At 43.7% G+C, this 20405-nt stretch overlaps 1 protein-coding gene across 2 annotated transcripts in view; it reads right to left on the minus strand.

Moving 5' to 3' along the window:
• The window catches only part of LOC146710630 (thyroid hormone receptor alpha), a 112930-nt gene extending 92525 nt beyond the window's left edge, over positions 1 to 20405 (minus strand). For both annotated transcript variants that reach the window (XM_085453225.1, XM_085453224.1), the window contains exons 1-2: positions 19813 to 20405; positions 4457 to 4545 (exon numbers count right to left, since the gene is read on the minus strand). The gene's annotated coding sequence lies outside the window, so the exon portion shown is untranslated. The remainder of the gene's footprint in view (positions 1 to 4456; positions 4546 to 19812) is intronic.

The raw sequence follows: 20405 nt of genomic DNA on the forward strand, positions 1-20405 counted from the left end.
GGCTAAATGAACAATACATCAAACATGCTGAAGTATACCAATTCTCACGAGTGTGGAAAAAAAGTCAAAGTCTTATCATAATGAAGTCAATTTGCAGTTGTACAGCATGTAAAATCTTCTCCAGCTTGTGCAGAAAGCACCCTGCTGATATTTGGCATTCATGAAAACGCTTCAAAGGCATTACCAGCTTCCAGCGAGTGACTGTAAAGCTTCATCTAATTTATGTCCAATGTGAGAAAACCCAGATGGATTTTAATCAGTCTTCTTTGGTAAAGCTATACGTGGTGAAAGGTGCAAATGAAAAATGTAAATGAATCAAAATTTCAATCTAAATGAGAGTCATGCAAAATGGCTACAGGGAAACGATCAGAGTATAAACAAATCACACCATCAAGCTGATCTCCAAGTTTGTTTTACATTTCTTTAGTTTTGTGAGTAAAGACAGATTATTTCAGACTAAAATAATTCAGCATCTTTGACATTTATATATTTGTACAACAAATTCAAAGATAACCGGCTTTAACTCTCTCTCCCGGAAACACAACATGTAACAGCCTCCCCTGTTCCCGTTCTGATACCTCAGTATTTGTCAATAAAGTTGTGGTTTGTTGACCATTACTCATAGTTTCTGGATTTTTCCAAGGGTGGCTGCATAGGCAGAGACCAGCCTCACTAATTTCTAACAGCTGATACAAACCCAGTCATGTTGTACTATGAGCAGGTCTGAAATATGACAGCAACTGTTTAGCTCAGAAATCAGCTTCTGGGGTTACTCATAGTAGGCTTTCAAGGGGTAATGAGTTAAACCCCATCAAAACCAGTAAACAAAATGAGAAATATAGCCACAATTACAAAAGCCCCGTCCATGCCGGCATACAAATTTTATATGTCACATACACAGTACAACATATAGTGAAATGCTTGTGTCCTGAACTGCGGACAGGCTGCAGACATACAGGCTCCATTCCAGGGCTGTTTTGTTTTTTTGCATGGGGGGGTCTAGCCAGGACCCTTACTGGATACCAGGTGGGAATCGAACTTGCGATCCTCGCTCCAGAGGCGTGTAGTTTTATCCAGCCGCATGATGCAATATATAACTCTGCAGCAGCTGCACTTAACAGACAATGAATTCTGTCTTTGCTTCACTGTGGATCAACTAAAAGTATAGAAAGCCGAGACGGTCAGAGGGCAGTTTAAGTTGTGAGCAGGATGTGCCCCCATTAGCAGGCCATTATAGGTGGAGGCTGGGCAGCATGGGTGAAGACAAAGAATCTGAAGAAGCTGTAAAAAGGAGCACCTGACAAGCTTTATGACGTACTCTGTGAGTAATGGGTTTTTTTAATGTAAAAAACAACAAAAAAACTCTTGCAGTGAGCACTTTGTGTGGAAATGAATGAACTCTTTGACATCCAGGTAGTTAAAGGTAGTTCTAAGGTAGTTACCATGACCATTAGAGAGCGCAGCCGTCTGCATATGTGGTGACCTTCAAAGGTTTTTGAAACATGTGCCTGAGAGTAAAGTAGGCCATGCTTTCATTTCTCCACACTTGGTAAAACACAAAAAAATGTCATTATGAATGTGCAGTAGCACCTGTTCTTTGATATAGGCTGAAGTATTTCTGTCACTGGGTCAGGGTCTGAATCCTCACAACCAAAATACGCAACACTAAAGGACACTGGAGGTTGAGAGCAGAATAAATCTTACAGTCTGTGTTTATAGATGACAAATTTGAAACTACCATCTGTCAGCATCATAAACAGTGTAGAACTAATTGTACTGTGTTTCTGTAGTATAGGTTTCTTAAATATAGACCAACTTGTTATTGATCTAGCTTTCTGAGCAAGCTTGGACTGATATCTGATCCAAATGTCCCTACAAATAACATTTTTGCTGTTATGTTACAAAAGAAAAACTTGCAGACAGTTTCCTTAACTAATCAGCAAGAAAGGTCCGTCTATCCTGTACCTTTGGTTTGATTGAGCTCAGGATGCAAAAGACTGTCACAGCTTTAAAAGCATTCACAGAAGCCTTGCTGCTCCCCCTGATGTGCCTCACTCCCTACTGTGAGAGGTGCAGGCAGCTGGGCCCCACCTACTTTGAATACAAACACCAGTAATTCTTATTGTAAACTGTTTCAAATACAGCAAGTCATTTGGTGAAAAGTCTTATTATAACTTATACTACACACTGATCAGGCGATCAGGTGAATGGAATAACAGTGATTATCTCTTCGTTGAAGCACCTGTTAGTGGGTGGGATGTATTAAGTGAACATTTTGTCCTCAGACTTGACGTGTTAGAAGGAGAACAAATGGCAAAGTATGCAGATTTGTGCGAGTCGGGCCAGATTGTGATGACTAGGCAACTGGGTCAAAGCATCTCCAAATCTGCAGGTCTTGTGGGGTATTCCCACTCTGCGTTGGTCAGTATTTATCAAAAGTGGCACAGTGGTGAACCAGCAACAGGGTCATGGTGGAGCAAAGGCTGGCCTCTGTGGTCCAATCCAACAGACGAGTTAGGCTTCAGACTACACAGCACATCAGAGTTTGTTGTGTATGGGGTTGCGTAGCCGTAGACCAGTCAGGGTGTCCATGCTGACTACTGCTCGCCACTGAGAGCACCAAAAATGGGCACATGAGCATCACAACTGGACCACGGAGCAATGAGGGAAGATGGCTTTGTCTGATTGAACACTCTTGCTAACATCTTGGTGCCAGATACCACAGGACACCTTCACAGATCTGGTGGAGTCCATGCCTTGGAGGTCAGAGCTGGTCTGGCAGCAAAAGGGTGACCGACACGACATTAGGCAGGTGGTCATAATGTTATCAGGGTATATTTAAATTGAGGCCTACTCTGTTCTGTGCTGGGGCCTTGCTCACCCTGTCTACTGCTTTCAATGCATGCAAACAAAACCAAAAAGAAACAACCAACACCATCACACACACTTTATATGTCAACTGTGGCTTTGCTTGATATTTATAAATGTACTTGACTGTGGTGCTTCCCTGTTCAGCCAGTCCAACTGTGCCTTAAAGGGGAAGAGTTCCAAACCACATCTGCATGACCACAGTGCAGCAGGTTCTGCATAAAGCATGAGCCACACAGCTGGGTTGCTGTTACAAGGTGGTGAGTGAGCGTTTTCAAGGCCAACCCTAATTACATTTGACTCCTGAATAACGCTGGCACATCAGTTGGTTGAGATTTTGGTTGCTTGTGAGGAAATTAGGATAATGAGAAGGCAGGAAGGGCTGAACGTGTGTTGTAAATGTGCATCATGGGGGACTCAGTGGTGTGAAAATGATTTGAGGCTATGTGAGAACTAAAATTAGAAATCACATCAACTACACAGTATGTCAGATCACAATATGTCCTGTTGTGGGGAATCGCATCAGAGAACATCTGGCTGAGTGTTGCTGCTGCACTGCTCTCTGTGCTTTGCCTTCCCCACAGTCACTCAGCAGAGCTAACGAGGAGGTACAAGAGCAGGCGGAAATTTACAGCACACAGAGAAAGATAAGGAATCCATACTGTGTAGACTCTAACAGTTTGATTACCTTCAACCTTTATATTATTGTATGAGTTGTGTTGCACTGCAAAACACCTTTCCTCTTATCACAATTACAGTCTCTCTTCCTTTTTATCACACCTTAAAAAAAAGTTAATATACAGATTTGAGAGTTTATTCTTGTTTAGCAGACATTCACTTTTTAAAGAAAACCTATTCTGCTTATTTGCCAAAAAAGCTACAGTGTATGCAGACAAGCTAATGTAACAAATGTAACAAAGACTTTTTTGGGGGGAACCAAATGAAAAGCAGCTGAGTTTGATTTTGCTTTGTATGTTAACACTGCAACACGAGCATGCTCTTTATGCTGCAGCAGATTCTGTCCTCATTATTGCAGAAAAGAAAAAATCTCCCAAACACTAAAAAGGCAAAGAATCTCACAAAAAAGCACATCTCACAATCTAATGAAAAAGTTCTCTCTGAGACCTTTCAGTGGCAGAAACGTTTCTCAGTTGTAGTCTGAACATGCTCAGCCCTCTGCCCTGAAGGCGTCACAGGGCAGAGCTGACCAAAAAACCCTGAGTTCACTTACAGGTTCTGCTGGAAACCACCAATCATAGCAGCAGCCTGTGTCACAGATACAGGCGACATAAAAAGAGCTGCTGACAATTATGTGTTTTATTTAAACGTTCTTTAACCTGCTTTTCCTTAGTTTTATGCAATTTCACTCCTGAGCCTGGGCTCTGCAGCATACATAGTAGGAATGACTTTAACATCCAGGTGCACGGTTTGAGAACATCTTTAACATTATAAAGAAAACACTTCAACAAAATTACAGAACAGCACTGTGTTGGTGCAATTACTGGCACACAAAGTATGAGTAATTAAACCACCTGCATGAATTTGAGTGAACGGTTCAGCTATGAAGACGAAATAACAGATAACCCACCTGGTGCAATGGAGGGGGAGGCCGGCTTTCTTCACCAACATATTTACTGGAAAACATCATGTGGCAAAGCGTCTTCCTTCACAGAAACTCTGGGAAAAAAAAGAAAAAAAAAATGCGTTAAACAGAAATATTTCAAGATGATTATTTCTATTAACAAATATTATACAACACCAGTCTTTATGCTTACATTTATATAGGACTGAATCACAATAACAGTCACCTCCAAGGTGCTTTTTACTGTAAGGTAAAGACCCTAAAATAATATAGACAATAATACTGTCGCCAAGTAAGCACTTGGTGACAGTAGGAAGGAAAAACTCCCTTTAACAGTAAGAAACCTCGAGCAGAACCAGGCTCGGAGCGGGGCAGGTAACTAGTTTGGCCAGCTTAGTCTTCTTTGTTTCAGTATTTCCAGATGGCTTGCTTGTCATTTCTGAGGCTAGCAGGAGAAAAACTCTTCGCTCGTGAAGTTCTAATATTCTTTGCATGTTCTTCGGGTAAATTACCTACCATAAAATGCACAATAATGATCAATAATAAGAGAAGCACATACAGGGATGTCCCCTCTGCTGGCACTGACACTCCCGCTTTGCACCAGCCTGTTTTGTTTTTACCACCACGCATGTGTTAATGAATTAGAATCATTCAAAACAAACAGGAAATCTGAATACAACCTGCATGCTTCCAACCTTCCAATGCATACTTGTCTATATAAGGAACAACATTTACCTTGAGGTGAAGTGGCGAAAGCAGTGAGTATGTTGCAAGTTCAATTGTTCTTAATAACAACTTAGCATGTCCAGTGTTCCCAATCAGCAAAGACAAACCATAAGGCAGGAAGAAGACGCCAAAATGCACCAAACATCAGACAGATGAGTCCGTCCACAACACGAGGACAGTCAATGATATTTTGCAGCATGGTTTGAATTACTTGCAGTGAAGAAATCCTGATCTTTCAAGAGTTAAAATATTTGGTGTCTGGGACCCCGTAAACCCACGCTGGGTAGAATACACCGTCAGTCTTTTCACAGACTAGTTTAAAGTTGTGCTACACATGCATAGAGATATAAAAACCTTATTATTAGCTTACAGTATTATGTTTAATGCTATGTAGGCCAGTAACAGACAGCTAGTGTCAAGTTACAAAAAGCAGTGAGGCTTAAATACTTTCAGTTTGACGTTTTCTTATGTGAAACTGAGCCGTTTGATTATAATTTGGATTTTTTTAAATCACTGAATTTACCAGAAAGCACTGCCTCTAATTAAGTTTTAATTAAGTTTCATTAAATTTCTGTGACTCTGGAGAAAATATAGGTCACCACTGTGTGTGTGTGTACACGATTAACTAAGCTGTTTTTGTTTAAAATGGAGAAAAAAAGCCTGATCCATTGATCATCTGGATGTTAACACTCTTTATTACAGGTTGTGCCTCAAGCCCGATAACATGGCTCTGATATCAGGGAGCATTACCAGCCACCTTAACACTTTTCTCCTGAGTCTTCCCTTTGAATAGCTGCTGCCGGCGTCGAGCCAAAGTGCTTAATGAAAGCGGAAAAACACATTGAATCTACAAACGGGTGAACTGGCAGCAGCTCAATATATTGCATAGGTGAGAAGACGTGCAAAGCTGCTGGCCTATGGCAATTCCTGAACTATAAAGACAGCACTGTCAGGCTGAACAGCCAGACTGTTAAAATACTACAACACACTCCTTTTAGTGTATAATAACTGAGTAAGATCAATGTAAGAACTGGTGGACAGATGGAACCAAGCACAGCAATGACTCTATGAATGATCTTTGAATAGAGCTGAAATAATTAGTGACCCTAAAATATCCATCAGTGTTCCTATGGTGCAGCCGATAACATTCACTAAATCCAGCAGAGTACAGCAGTTCTTTGAGTTGGGGCTGGAAATAGCAGGGGAGCTACCCCAAATCCTTCCAGCACTGTGGATCCACGTACAGAGCACGATCTTTCCTGCACTTATTTCATCTCCTCCCATTTTGATCTCCCAGCTGTGCAGTCAGTTTCTCTCTCTCTCTCTCTCTCTCTCTCTCTCTCTCTCTCGTTGTGTCTCTGATATTGAAAACACCAAACTTCCTGAAAAATATTCTTTCAAGACTCACAGTGTGAACTTTACTGTATAGGACTGCTCAAACCCTCAGAGGGAGGAGCAAAGGCCTCAGAGAGTCTTGTACTGTTGATCTAATCCCTGGGCAACTTCCTGTTGTGGCCACTCCTGACACCATTCTTTGTTCCAGAGAGTGAATGTGGGCGTGTGCATGTGGCACAAAAGACAAAAGCCGGTTATAAAATCTCTCTCATCTCACTAAGATTTTGTCTTTCTTCTCTCCCCTGAAAGAATACAAAGCCCTTGAGAGCTGCAACTGCAAGAAAGAGCAACTGTGCTGCAACAGATCCAAGGATGGAGGGAGAAGACTGATCACAGAAACAGGCCAATCAGAGCAGTTCAAAGGGGAACAGAACCGCACTGGTGATCGGGACTGTCACATGACAACTGGACGATGAAATGAATGACTGACAAAAATGCCCCCGTCTGACCAATCACTGTGTAACAGCAAATGTGGAAACACACGGACAAGATGCATGATTTCCCCGAGGCTTCAGGTGATTAAAGTGAGCAAAATATTAGGTGTGGCACAAAAGCAGACAAACATTTGTCGTGTTCAGCTCCTTCGTGGCTATCGGTGTTGAAAGATTTAATCATAATTGACCTTATTAAGATCAGATGGTGGCGTGCTAAATTATAAGCCAAAACTAGCACGTTCAACCATTAGCTGGATCCATGTTTGCTAATCAGTACAAGGCAGCACACTAAATAGTAGAATTGTGTTCAGTACCTCGTAGCAAACCATGTTTGTGTCAGAAAATTACAAAACAAACCCCTAAAAAAGCTTCAAAAGGCAGCATCACAGCAAACACGGTTAAGAGATAAAACTTAGCAGACAGAACTGTTTTGTTCTTCTACAAAACCATAAAAATGTACTTTGATGTAAAGATTTAATATTGGCACTGACTCACTCATGGAGCCAGTCACCAGTGGCCATTACAGGAAGTTAAATCTTCTTTAGCACTACCATAATAAATAGGTAATTGTAACACAGTCTGAACAAAGTACTATTTATAAAAGCTGAAGCCTTAAATATAAAGGGTCGTTCTTGAAAAATCTTAAAAATCTTTGGTGCAGGACAACCAAGGATGAAGGTTTCTACTCTGAGTCTTTAATAACCTTTAACCGTTTTCTATAGTTCCAAATTAACAAGTGAAAACTATTTAGGAAAGAATCGTCTTCTTACTGGGGCGCACTCTGGCGTCAGTTTGTGTTTCAACAAACTATTGTGTGATTGCTATGTGACAGGTTCTGATTTCCAAGCTAAGCTAATCCAATAACTCACTACACACCTCTCTGTGCTGACAAAACTGGGTGGTTGTAAACCAAGTAAACACCAATAAAGATTAAATCAAGGTTCAGCCATTTTTATTTGGGAGCAATTCCCCTGGGTGCCAAATACTGTAACATCGGGAAAGAGTATCCATAACTAACAATAAGTCCCTTTTTTAAGGTTTGTGTTAAACAACCCAGCTTCATACTACTGTTACACCCCGGCCTAGGCAACCGGAGTGCAACACGAAAAAAGTAAAAATAAAGGAAAAAAAAAAAAAAAAAAAAAAAAAAAAAAACACACAAAAACCCCCCACTAAAGCTCACCACCAAAATCCCGAAACGAAAGTATCGACAAATCTATTTACAACAAACTATTTATTTACAACAAAACACCAAACTATTTACAACACGGGGGAGATCGCGACCATGACATACTGAAACACAAGGCTTAAATACATAGAAGGAGCAATCAGGGAATGGACCACAGGAGGGAAACACAGCTGGGGCAAATTAGACCTGACGAGACAAGGAAACGTAAACTGAACACACTAAGATAACACAGACTTTCAAAGTAAAGCAGGAAATACATGACAGTCACGCAAAAAAACAAAAAACTGACAACACCGAAACGTAACATTTCCCCCCCACCCAAAAATCAAACATGTAACCCCAAGTGAAAAGTTTGATCCAGACAGATGAAGCCGATGAAGGCTGGAGCGGTCCCACGGACCCTCCAGCAGACGATGAAGGCTGGAGCGGCCCCTCGGACCCTCCAGCGGAGACGGACGGCGGAAGCGAAGGCAGACGAAGCTGATGAAGGCTGGAGCGGTCCCACTGACCCTCCAGCAGACAACGAAGGCTGGAGCGGTCCCTCGGACCCTCCAGCGAAGGCGGATGAAGGCTGGAGCGGTCCCACGGACCCTCCAGCAGACGACAAAGGCTGGGGCGGTCCCACGGACCCTCCAGCGACGGCGGATGAAAACAGACAAAGCTGATGGAGGCTGGAGCGGTCCCACGGACCCTCCAGCAGACGACGAAGACTGGTGCGGTCCCCCGGACCCTCCAGCAAAGGCGGATGAAGGCTGGAGCGGTCCCTCGGACCCTCCAGCAAAGGCGGATGGCTGAAGCGAAGGCAGACGAAGCTGATGAAGGCTGGAGCGGCCCCACCGACCCTCCAGCAGACGACGAAGGCTGGAGCGGCCCCACCGACCCTCCAGCAGACGACGAAGGCTGGAGCGGTCCCACAGACCCTCCAGCGAAGGCGGATGAAGGCTGGAGCGGTCCCTCGGACCCTCCAGCAGACGACAAAGGCTAGGGCGGTCCCTGGACCCCCCAGCGAAGGCAATCCCGGACGAGCCCCCATATGTTACACCCTAGCCTAAGCAACTGGCGTGCAACGCAGGAAAATAAAAATAAGGAAAAAACACACGACAAAAAAACCCACTAAGGCTCTCCACCAAATTCCCAAAACGGAAGTGTCTCAAAACGAAAGTATTGACAAAACCCATTTACAGCTATTTACAACAAACTATTTATTTACAACACGGGGGGAGATCGCGACCATGACACACTGAAACACAGGGTTTAAATACCTAGAGGGAGCAATCAGGAAAATGGACAACAAGAGGGAAACACAGCTGGGGCAACTCAGAACTGACGAGACAGGGAAACGTAAACTGAAAAGACTAAGATAACACAGACTTTCAAAGTAAAACAGGAAACACATAACAGTCACGCCAAAAACAACACACTGACAACACCGAAACGTAACAGTTCCCCCCCACCCAAAAATCAAACATTTAACACCAAGTGAAAAGTTTGATCCAGACAGACGAAGCCGATGAAGGCTGGAGCGGTCCCACTGACCCTCCAGCAGACGACGAAGGCTGGAGCGGTCCCACGGACCCTCCAGCGAAGGCGGATGAAGGCTGGAGCGGTCCCACGGACCCTCCAGCGACGACAAAGGCTGGGGCGGTCCCACGGACCCTCCCCTCAGCGAAGGCAGACGAAGCTGATGAAGGCTGGAGCGGTCCCACTGACCCTCCAGCAGACGACGAAGGCTGGAGCGGTCCCACCGACCCTCCAGCGAAGGCGGATGAAGGCTGGAGCGGTCCCACGGACCCTCCAGCGACGACAAAGGCTGGGGCGGTCCCACGGACCCTCCAGCAGACGACGAAGGCTGGAGCGGTCCCTCGGACCCTCCAGCAAAGGCGGATGAAGGCTGGAGCGGTCCCTCGGACCCTCCAGCGGAGACGGACAGCTGAAGCGAAGGCAGACGAAGATGATGAAGGCTGGAGCGGTCCCACTGACCCTCCAGCAGACGACGAAGGCTGGAGCGGTCCCTCGGACCCTCCAGCGAAGGCGGATGAAGGCTGGAGCGGTCCCACGGACCCTCCAGCGACGACAAAGGCTGGGGCGGTCCCCGGACCCCCCAGCGAAGGCAATCCCGGACGAGCCCCCATATGTTACACCCCGGCCTAGGCAACCGGAGTGCAACACGAAAAAAGTAAAAATAAAGGAAAAAAAAAAAACACACACACACAAAAACCCCCCACTAAAGCTCACCACCAAAATCCCGAAACGAAAGTATCGACAAATCTATTTACAACAAACTATTTATTTACAACAAAACACCAAACTATTTACAACACGGGGGAGATCGCGACCATGACATACTGAAACACAAGGCTTAAATACATAGAAGGAGCAATCAGGGAATGGACCACAGGAGGGAAACACAGCTGGGGCAAATTAGACCTGACGAGACAAGGAAACGTAAACTGAACACACTAAGATAACACAGACTTTCAAAGTAAAGCAGGAAATACATGACAGTCACCCAAAAAAACAAAAAACTGACAACACCGAAACGTAACACTACTAGCACCTAGTTTCATTTATTTATGTGTTTCATTACAATAGGCAAAAAGGTGGGCTGTGCTCACATTTTTCCACAGCTAACACCACTGGTACTCAACTCACGGTGAATAGCACTGGTATAGAAACTCCAGTTAGAGAGAGTTTCCTCAAACAAAGGTCCAGACTATCATAAAGGCCAACGTGCATTTCATTTCAGTGCAGTATATTTTGTATCAGTATCTTTATGGAGTCAACAACTGGTTGTCAAGCACAAACAATAAAGCAGAGTTCAACAGTGGGTGTTTGTAGCTTCTGTTAAACAGAAGCTGCAGGTTCCTGCTTTAACAGAAAAGTATGACTTCAAAGAAAGCTGTGGAAAAGCTTTCTTTCTTTTCAATAATCACCAGAGTCTGTGTGTGAACACCCACAGAACACAACGAGAACATTACAGCTATTTTTGTAAAAGGTGCGCTCACACTAACAAGTGCTTACAGTTCTTATATCATAGGACAAAACTGAAGACTTCAAATCCTCCATCCATCCATTCGCTTCCACTTATCCTTTTCAGGGTCACATGGGGCGCTGGAGCCTATCCCAGCTGTATTAGGGCGAGAGGTAAGGTACACCCTGGGCTGGTCGCCAATCTGTCGTGGGGCTAACTCATAGACGGAGACAACCAGTCTTGCTCACATTCACTCCTGCATTCACACCTATGGGCAATTTAGAGTTTCCAATTAACCTTTCCCCACTAACTGCATGTCTTTGGACTGTGGGAGGAAGCTGGAGTACCCGGGGAGAACCCACCCAAACACGGGGAGAACATGAAGACTCCACACAGAAAGACCCTGTTTTTGACTTCTTAATGCATTTCAAGTCCAAGCAGAGCTGGACCAAACACATCTCCACACTTTGTAAGGCCTCTTTGACCAAAACGCAGAGCAACGCCGTGTTGCAGTCCACAATTAGCAACCTCAACTCACCCAAGATGACTTGGGCGGAGCTGAACCACAGGGTTTAAGAAAAGCACTCATCGAGAGCTCAGACTAAATGGGAACTGTTGGGAAAGAATTCCAAGGTAATGACATGTTAAATTTATTATCCTGGGAGAACCCGGTAAGGGTCAAAGGTGAAACTGCTCTACTTAGAAGGCTCCAAGTCAACACAAACATGCCTTCTTTGTATACACACTTTGTGTACTACATTTCATATTTATCATTGTAAAGTCTTCACTGCTGTTTTACCAAAAAAAAAATGCTTTGAATAAACTTGTGTCCAAACTTTGGACTGTAAATGCACCAGTCAGTCAGGATTTAAGATTAGCAGATTTATCAGTGTTACTGTACAAGCTGGTAAATAAGCAACAACAGCTGCAGTACAAAATGCCAAACTAGGATTGATGAAGTTTAGAAAAATGTTTCCACACAGATTTTTACTTGCGCTGCTGCCCAGGTATGATAATGGCTGCCAAAGTTTATTTGGCAGCCCCTTTTTCCCCTTTATCCTTCCAAGAGAACGAAGCCATCTGCAGTATGTTAGTGTTTCCCTTCAACAGGTTTGTATGAGAAAGTTAAGCTGGAGGTTTATATGGTTTCTTATACGAGGGATTAACATTCTGCGTATTAATCGTCTGACCGTGTCATGTTACACTCCTTTCTCTGAATACAAAAACAGCTTACATGTGAATGCTGCTCCATTACAGCAAGGAACATAATCACATTTATTCTGGTCTATATTCAATTCAGTTGTTTTAAATAATTACTTATTAACATTATTTTTATAAACATCACAGAGTAAAAATTAATAAATCGGCCCGAGTTTTGCCTTAATCGTGTGTCGTGCATGGTGAAGTATACGTGGGATAACGAGACGCGATTAACACCTCACGACCAGCAATCGTATGGTTGCAAGAAAATCAAACCTGTTTGAAATCCTGTCGCCTGTCGTGAGGGTGTCAACGCAACCTCTCACACTGCGCACGCGCAAACACAAGAATGAAAGTGAAAAAGAGAGCAGCACTGCAGCGTGTGATCTGGACACAAGCGATGGAGGCACAACTTGTAGAACTTTGGCAATTTCATCCGAGCCTTTTCGATGTGGCCTCACAAAATGATCACGACCACAACAACCGTGAAAATAGTTGGATGGACATTGCTGCTCAATCACAGCTGCCTGGTCAATGTTTTCGTTAGCAATTTAGCAAAGCTGATGGTGGTGGTGTGTCTGTGTGAGTGAAAGACAGAGAGGAAGATTTTGGATAAGCTTCATGTTATAGACGCACAGTTTGAGCACTCAGGTCACATCAGAGCATCAGGTCATATAGAGCGAGACTGCATCGTGACCTACGAACTTCTAACCCCTGCGATTCAATTGTACAGTTTCAGCAGGAGCTGAATAACGCCACTGAAAAAAAACAAAACAAAAGCTCGCAGAGTGTATGCCCAGCTTTAGGAGGTGATTTGGAAAGATCTTGGTGGTTCTTGTTGATCAAAGTTCTTGTTTTTTAGCGATTCCAGCTGAAGTAAACCACTGACAACTTTTGGGGTTGAGAAAAAGCACGCTGCTGTAAAGAAATGGAAGCATTTCATTTATTGACAATAAAACATACAAAGAGCTTTGCAGTTAAAACGAACTCCAAAGAATGATTGCATAGGTGAAATTGGACTTTATCAGCCAGCTGTATCTGCATGTACGTTTAGACTGAGGACAACTGAAACATTCACGGTCTCTAAATAAAAGCCCACAAATGCTTCTAGAGGTCCCAGAAAGAGTACACTAAGAATCAGAGCTGCTAATGACTAACAACGGCTGCCAAGGAGGTTGTGTCTTTGGTACGTGTATGTCATTCTGATCAACGTTGTACGGGTGTGGAGTGGGTCACGGTAACAATTTGCCACATCCACCAAGCTCTTCATGATCGACTTATTTATTGATCAAATATCGACAAAAAGTCTTAGAACTTGGAAACTGTGATTCTTACAAGTGTGGTGTGTATCGTAAACATACAGAACGCACTGTATAAAGATCTAAAATATGTCGCCTTAGACCTCTCACCTCTCCTTCCAGGTGAATACACTGACCTGAAGGTTAAAGTGACCATAATGCTATAGGGAGCCATTTAAAACAGCTTTAGTGCCGCTGCTTGCACTAAAATGTCGACAGAGAGTTCCCAGAGAAGACAGGCTAGTTTACCCAGGTTGAATTACAATTGCAGAGGGCAAAACTGGCTCAAGTTGTCACTTTTTCTTGACATTTTCTTGCCTGAAACACATCAGCCACCCAAATACTACTTGCAGTGAAATTCTAAATGTCCATCTGATTCTAAAAGCACTTAAACAATAGTTCTGTGGTCCATGTTGACACTTAACCCCACCCCTCCAACGCACACGCTCGTCTACATCTGTGTGATGCGAGCGTGCCGAGGGACCTCTGAGGACTGGGGCAACGGCTGCCTCCACACATTATGTAACCAAGCTCAGACAAACACACTCAGCAACCCTCACGCTGAGCCTGGATCAGTGGGTGAAGGGTTGACGGGCAGTGGAGGGGATGCCACTTTCTCCTCACCCTGCCTGCACCCCATTCTTGCTACACATTAACTCTGAACCTCAGAAAAGGACGCAGGCCTTGCATTAGAGGAGGGAGAATGAGGATGTCAAAAAGAGGTCACCTGCAGCTGCTGGCAGGGATTAAAGCTTTGTATGTGTACGCATGCTTAAAACCCCTGGGGCAACCTGGGACCATTTCGTGGCCTTTGCGTTTTACGTTTCCACGCCATTTCCACTGTGTTTAATGGAGTATAGCCAAACTTTCTAACATGAATTTTTTTCCCATTTTATTTTGAAATTCAGTCGGAGTTTTTAAAATGAGCTTAAATGGCTGAATAAAAGGCATACATCCACTATCGAACCTCGTGGCCGATTTGTGCCCCATTGAAACCCTTTATAAACGCTATTTTTCACTGCAGGATTTATACCGTTAACATCTGGGTGATGGCTTAGGTTTCGTTTTTGTTTTGGAGAAGAGGCCTTAGAATTGTAATTTTTTTATTTGTCCACCGGGTGGTGCCCTTGCTCCACATTTGACCCGGGGCTGGAAAACAGCGGGCTGCTTAAAGAGACCTGCGGGAAATGACGCCTCTTTTCCGGCGTGCTGCAGCGGCTTCGCCCGCTGATCGGGCGGGACAATTTTCGGCCCCAGGACCGTTTGAGGTTGGATTTTTTTTTTTTAATCAACAGGAAATGACGTATTTGTTGTGACGTGGTACCGGATGTGTGTGTTGGAAAAAGGGGTCCGACGCAACATGCCCCGGTCATCGTCGCGAGTCAACCCGGGAGCATGCACCGATTCCGGGCTAGAGGAGAAGCATTTGCCGCCTGGAGACCATTTTCTGGTCCTGAAAAAAAAAATAAAAGGCGATCGAAATGACTGTTTGTGCCAATCTTTAGTCCATCTAAAGGCCTAATTATAATAACAATCAAATATTACTTCAAATGTTTTTTTGGGAAAATATTTAGTTTTTTAGTTTTTTTTTTAGTTTTTTTGTAATTTAAAGGGTTAAAACAACGAAAATATAATTAAAACTTTATATGAATATTTCAGGGAGAAGTAGTTTTAAAAGACTGACCAATTTAAAGTGAAAAAAAAATTAATATTTAATATTTTTATTGCACTTTTTGGGCGTGGTCGATAGTGTGCATTTTATGAAATGCGCTCCTGGAAAAAAAATAAAAGGCGATCGAAATGACTCTTGGTGCCAATCTTTAGTCCATCTAAAGGCCTAATTATAATAACAATTGAATATTACCTCAAATGTTTTTTTTGGAAAATATTCAAGTTTTTTGTTTTTTGGGGCTAAAAAAACAGGGCGCTCATGTAATAAAACTGGGATTTAAAGGGTTAAAACAATGAAAATATAATTAAAACTTGACATGGATATTTTAAGCAGAAGTAGTTTTAAAAGATTGACTAATTTAAAGTAGAAAAAAATATTGATATATAACATTTTTAGAGCACTTTTGGGGCGGGACCATTTTTTGGTCCCGAGGTTCACGAAAGGGTGGGATTTTGAGGTTGCCCCAGGGTTAAACTTACATGGCCTTTCTTTGCTTTGTAATTCCTTCCATCCACTCGTTCATTGTAATTCCCTTACAAGGACTAAGAACAGCAATATTCCTTAAAGAAAAAAACAACTCTTTATAAAATGAAATCCTCTGAGTTGCCTTGTACACAGAAAATATATATGAAAGGCACCCTTGAAATGATTTATTAAGCTGTGGCACTGAGGTTCAGCTAGAGCTGAGGGGAAACTCTTAAAGCTGAATACATTTTCAAACGGCTGCTGAAAACTAATAAAAAACACCAGCTACCAAACTCATAACTTAAGGAACTCAAGAGTGCTTCCTATGTAATTGTATGTAGGTCTGGATTTTGCACTCTGGGGAAATACTAAAGGGGGGGTCCACATTAATTTGTTTCATACGCAGCTGTGGCTCTGACAGTGTTTTATTTAAAATGATAAATGAATAAAGATGTGGGGAAAATGTCTCTTTGCTTCCATTTATTCATCACTACACACTGAAGGAGTGTTCTGTGCAGACTCTCGATGCTGGACGAAATCTTACAAGTAAGGAAACTTTCTTTGCCAGAACCCTGAAGCCAGTTTATTGGCTGCTGTTGCTCAGAGTTTTTTGTTTTTTCCCCTATAGTCCTTCAGTCCTTCATCACTGTCTTTGTACAAGCTCCCATTCAGCCCTACAAATTTATGAAAATGGACGCAGACACAGAAGTATCTGCTGTCACACACATGAAGTTGAGAGACATCCTATTCTTAATCCACAGGGTTTAATATGATGTCAGCCCACCCTTTGCAGCTATAACAGCTTTGACTTTCCACAAGGTTAGGAGTGTTTTGTGGAATTCATAACCATTGTTCCAGAGGTGCATTTGTAAGGGGATGACGAGAAGGCCTGGCTCACAGTCTCCACTCTAATATATCAAAGGTGTTCATTCAGGTTGAGGTCAGGACTAGGGATGGCACCGGTTCTGACATAAACGGTAGTAACCAGACCAAAAAGCAGCGCACATTTCGGTGCTTTATTTCGGTGCTTTTTTTTCCTGAGCTGTGATACACTTTAGATTCTAGCCAATCATTTTACGTTTCTGAGGATAGTAGGCGGAGCCAGGTACGTACGTTCTTTTAGAGCAGAGCTACAGATTAAAAATGTCCAAGGCGAAGCGGTCAAAAGTCTGGCTGTACTTCACAGCAAAAGATGCAAACTCAGCAGCAACAAGTGCTTTAAGCTGATACTGTGATACTGTCAAAGGAGGTAACACCTCAAATCCCATGAAACACCTGACGACGCATAGCGTTTTTTTAAAAGCTGAGAAATGCGCCGTATTTAATAGCTTGCTGCAAGACCTCACACCGAGCACATCTACTGCGGGTGGGTTGCCAGTTATCGGACCCGGAGTTCGCAACATCCCCCAAGAACCCGAAGAATAGAGTCGTGGCCCCTAGCCCTGCCAGTGTAGCAGAAATGATGAGGATATTGATGGCAGCAGCCGTTCTTCTCTGCGTGAGTAGCTTCATGTTGTTCGTGTGTAATTTACGTTGAGTAGGCTAACCACGTTATTACATTAATGCATGTAAGGTGAACTAGCAAACATCATCATAGCTACATGCGGCTGTCTTCTTGTTTGATGGCAGATACTCCCTTCACCCTGGCCAGAAGGGCTAAAATGACCAAAGAAGAAGTGGAAAACAGTTAAACATGAGAGGTTTTGGACAAAGTTTGCATTTTTTCCATTGATTAAGCACTGCTTCCAGCCAAGAGTGATACCATATATGCCCCATAGCTGCAGAAAAGGCTAACATTGTTATCTTTTTACAAAAACCAGCTGAACATGAGAGGTTTTTGGACCAATTTTGTGTTCTCCATTCTTTAAGCACCGGTTTGAGCACCGGCACAGTTTCAAAAGTACCGGTTTGGCACCGGTATCGGATAAAACCTGAACGATACCCATCCCTAGTCAGGAGTCTGTGCAGGCCAGTCAAGTTCTCCTACACCAAACTCACTCATCCATCTTTATGGGCCATCCCCAAACTGTTCCCACTAAGTTGGGGGGATGAAATGAAGCATTAAGAGTTACTTTCACTGGAACAAAGGGACCAAAAAACAACCCCACACCATAATTCCCCCTCTACCAAACTTTACACTTGGCCTAGTGCAGTCACACAAGTATTGTTCTCATGGCAACCGCCAAACCCAGACTGCCAGATGGAGAAGTGTCATATGTTATTCCAGAGAACACGTCTCCACTGCTCTAGAGTCCAGTGGTGGTGTGCTTTACACCACTGCAGCTGACGCTTTGCGTTGTGCTTGGTGATGTAAGGCTTGGATGCAGCCGCTCAGCTGTGGAAACCCATTCCACGAAGCTCTCTAAACACTGTTCTTGACCTAATCTGAAGGCCACATGAACTTTGGAGGTCTGTAGCGACTGACTGTCACTGAGTGCACTGACCGGACATGTTGCACAGTTAGCATCCGATCATAGTACCACACTGGATTTCACTGAGCTCCTTAGAGCAGCACATTCCTTCATAAATGCCTAGGTGCTTGATTTTATACACCTGTGGTCGAGGAACTGGAACACATGACTTCAATGATTTGGATGGGCGAGTTGATTAAATATACTGTAATATGATTTTAATGATGATATTATGGTGGAGGAATATCATCTTAATTCTTCCACTATAACAACCTCAGATGCTTCTAAGACATACACATTTGGATTATGTTAAGGCTTTAAGTCAGAGGTGGCTGCTGTGATTGACAGTTGTGCCAAAACAGGCAGCTGTAGCCAGGAGCTTCTGCTAGGCACTGAATAGTCAGTGAAGCAGGTAACTTTACAAAGTTATGAATCACTGAGTAGCTCAAGGTGGATGTTAAATTACAGATAGAAGAATAATACTGTGCAAATGTGTAAACCACAGTGAAGTAGTTTATACATTTGCGAAACAAGTAAAAGATCCAGGAGGAGACAAATCCCCAGAACGGCATCTGGCTAAAAAAGAAGAAGAAAAAAAGACCTCACACATGTGGAGCTACCTGCTGTGCAAGCCCCTTATGAATCAGCAAGCAGCCAAAAATCAGCTTTTACTGAATTTTTCAAAGATTAGGATTACAATTTATTAAAAAACTAGAGCCATGTATCTGTATATGCCCTAGTTAGTTGCAGCACTCAAACCAGGGGTATCAAACATACCATTCCAGCCCACCATAAAAGCTTTGGAAAATGTAAAGGAGTGCATAGATTTTACACTTTTAACAGCATTTACATAAGTATGACAGCCCCCCCCCCCCCCCCCCCCCAAAAAAAAAGTAATTAAGTAATGGATAAACAACAAAATAACAAATAAGTTCCTGTTTTCCATCATCTGCTATAGAATTAACTGTTTTCTTTTAATAGTGAGTCCACAGTTTGTTTGTTTGGAAGAAAAGGGCATTTTCTTTAATTTTATGAAACCTTCCTATTTTCAGCTGCGAGTACTCCAGTTTCATCATGCAGGCTGTAAGTGGCAAACGATAGAAAAGGAGTTTGACATCCCTGACTTAAACCAAGGTGTCTGGAACTACAAGTCTGGACAGAAAATGAATGACTGAGCCCCCCTTGACTGGTCCACATGCTTAGCAAACACTCAGTCATATGAATAGGAATGGCAATAAGAATTGTGAGGCCGTACATTAACGACACACCCACCCACACCCTTACTGCAGAGAAGTACAACAGACTGGTGCTAATACCTATATGTGCAGCTCAGTGCATAATGGCATAAACTCATATACTAGGCCTCTCCCTATAGAAGCAGCTATTGGCTGGGAGCCACATTTCATACATGACACCGCCCTATGACACAGGTATGACTCTGAATCCTCCAGCAGCTTTTCAGGCAAACTTTGGCACGCAAGCGCCCACGGACAGACCGACCTATGGGCACATGTCACAGCAAAGGAGCGAGCAGTGACGGTGGAGATTACACTACAGACACACACAGACACTACATAGTTGTCACATCTTCCCTCGTTCACCTCTGACTGCAGAATGTAGAGTAACTCGTTTCACACAGTGCGGTGGCAGTAAGAGGAAGCCGGTGTAGGTGAACCTGGGGACGTCACAGAGCTGCAGTGCACCGGCCACACGACGACGGCGTTTCCCTGTAGCTGGAGTACAGCAGGCCGGCGCAGCGCCGGGGTTGACGTGAGGACAGCGCTCACCTTGCACCGGCGTCCCCGAGCAGAAGCTTTCAGCCTGTTTTCGCTGAAAGTGTCAAACTGTCTCACTCAGCAGCACTCCACCGCTCAAATAAAAGCGCCTCCCGGTAGCGTCCACGTAAAACCGCTGAACGAGGAGCGGCAGTTATCTCGTGAAGAAACAAGCTCAACAAACACGTTAAAAAAATCAAATAAAAGCTGCTTTACCGACTCGAGCCGGCGTCAGCTAATGCCTCTCCCTCCGGTGTTAGCCTCCTCTACCGGTCCGCTTTCAGGTGCCTGGAGACGGGAGAGCAACGTCCGCTAGCCGGTACTGTCAAAGTCATGGCCACGGTGTGCACAGGGAACCCCACGGCGTTTACTAGTTCTCTATGCTCGGTCCTCCCCCATGCCTGTACAGTACGGGTGAA

Source organism: Copadichromis virginalis, linkage group LG4 (genome assembly GCF_057382275.1).
Source record: "Copadichromis virginalis isolate Kocher_CV1m ecotype Utaka linkage group LG4, C_Virginalis_male_GT1.1, whole genome shotgun sequence".
Lineage (NCBI taxonomy): Eukaryota > Metazoa > Chordata > Actinopteri > Cichliformes > Cichlidae > Copadichromis > Copadichromis virginalis.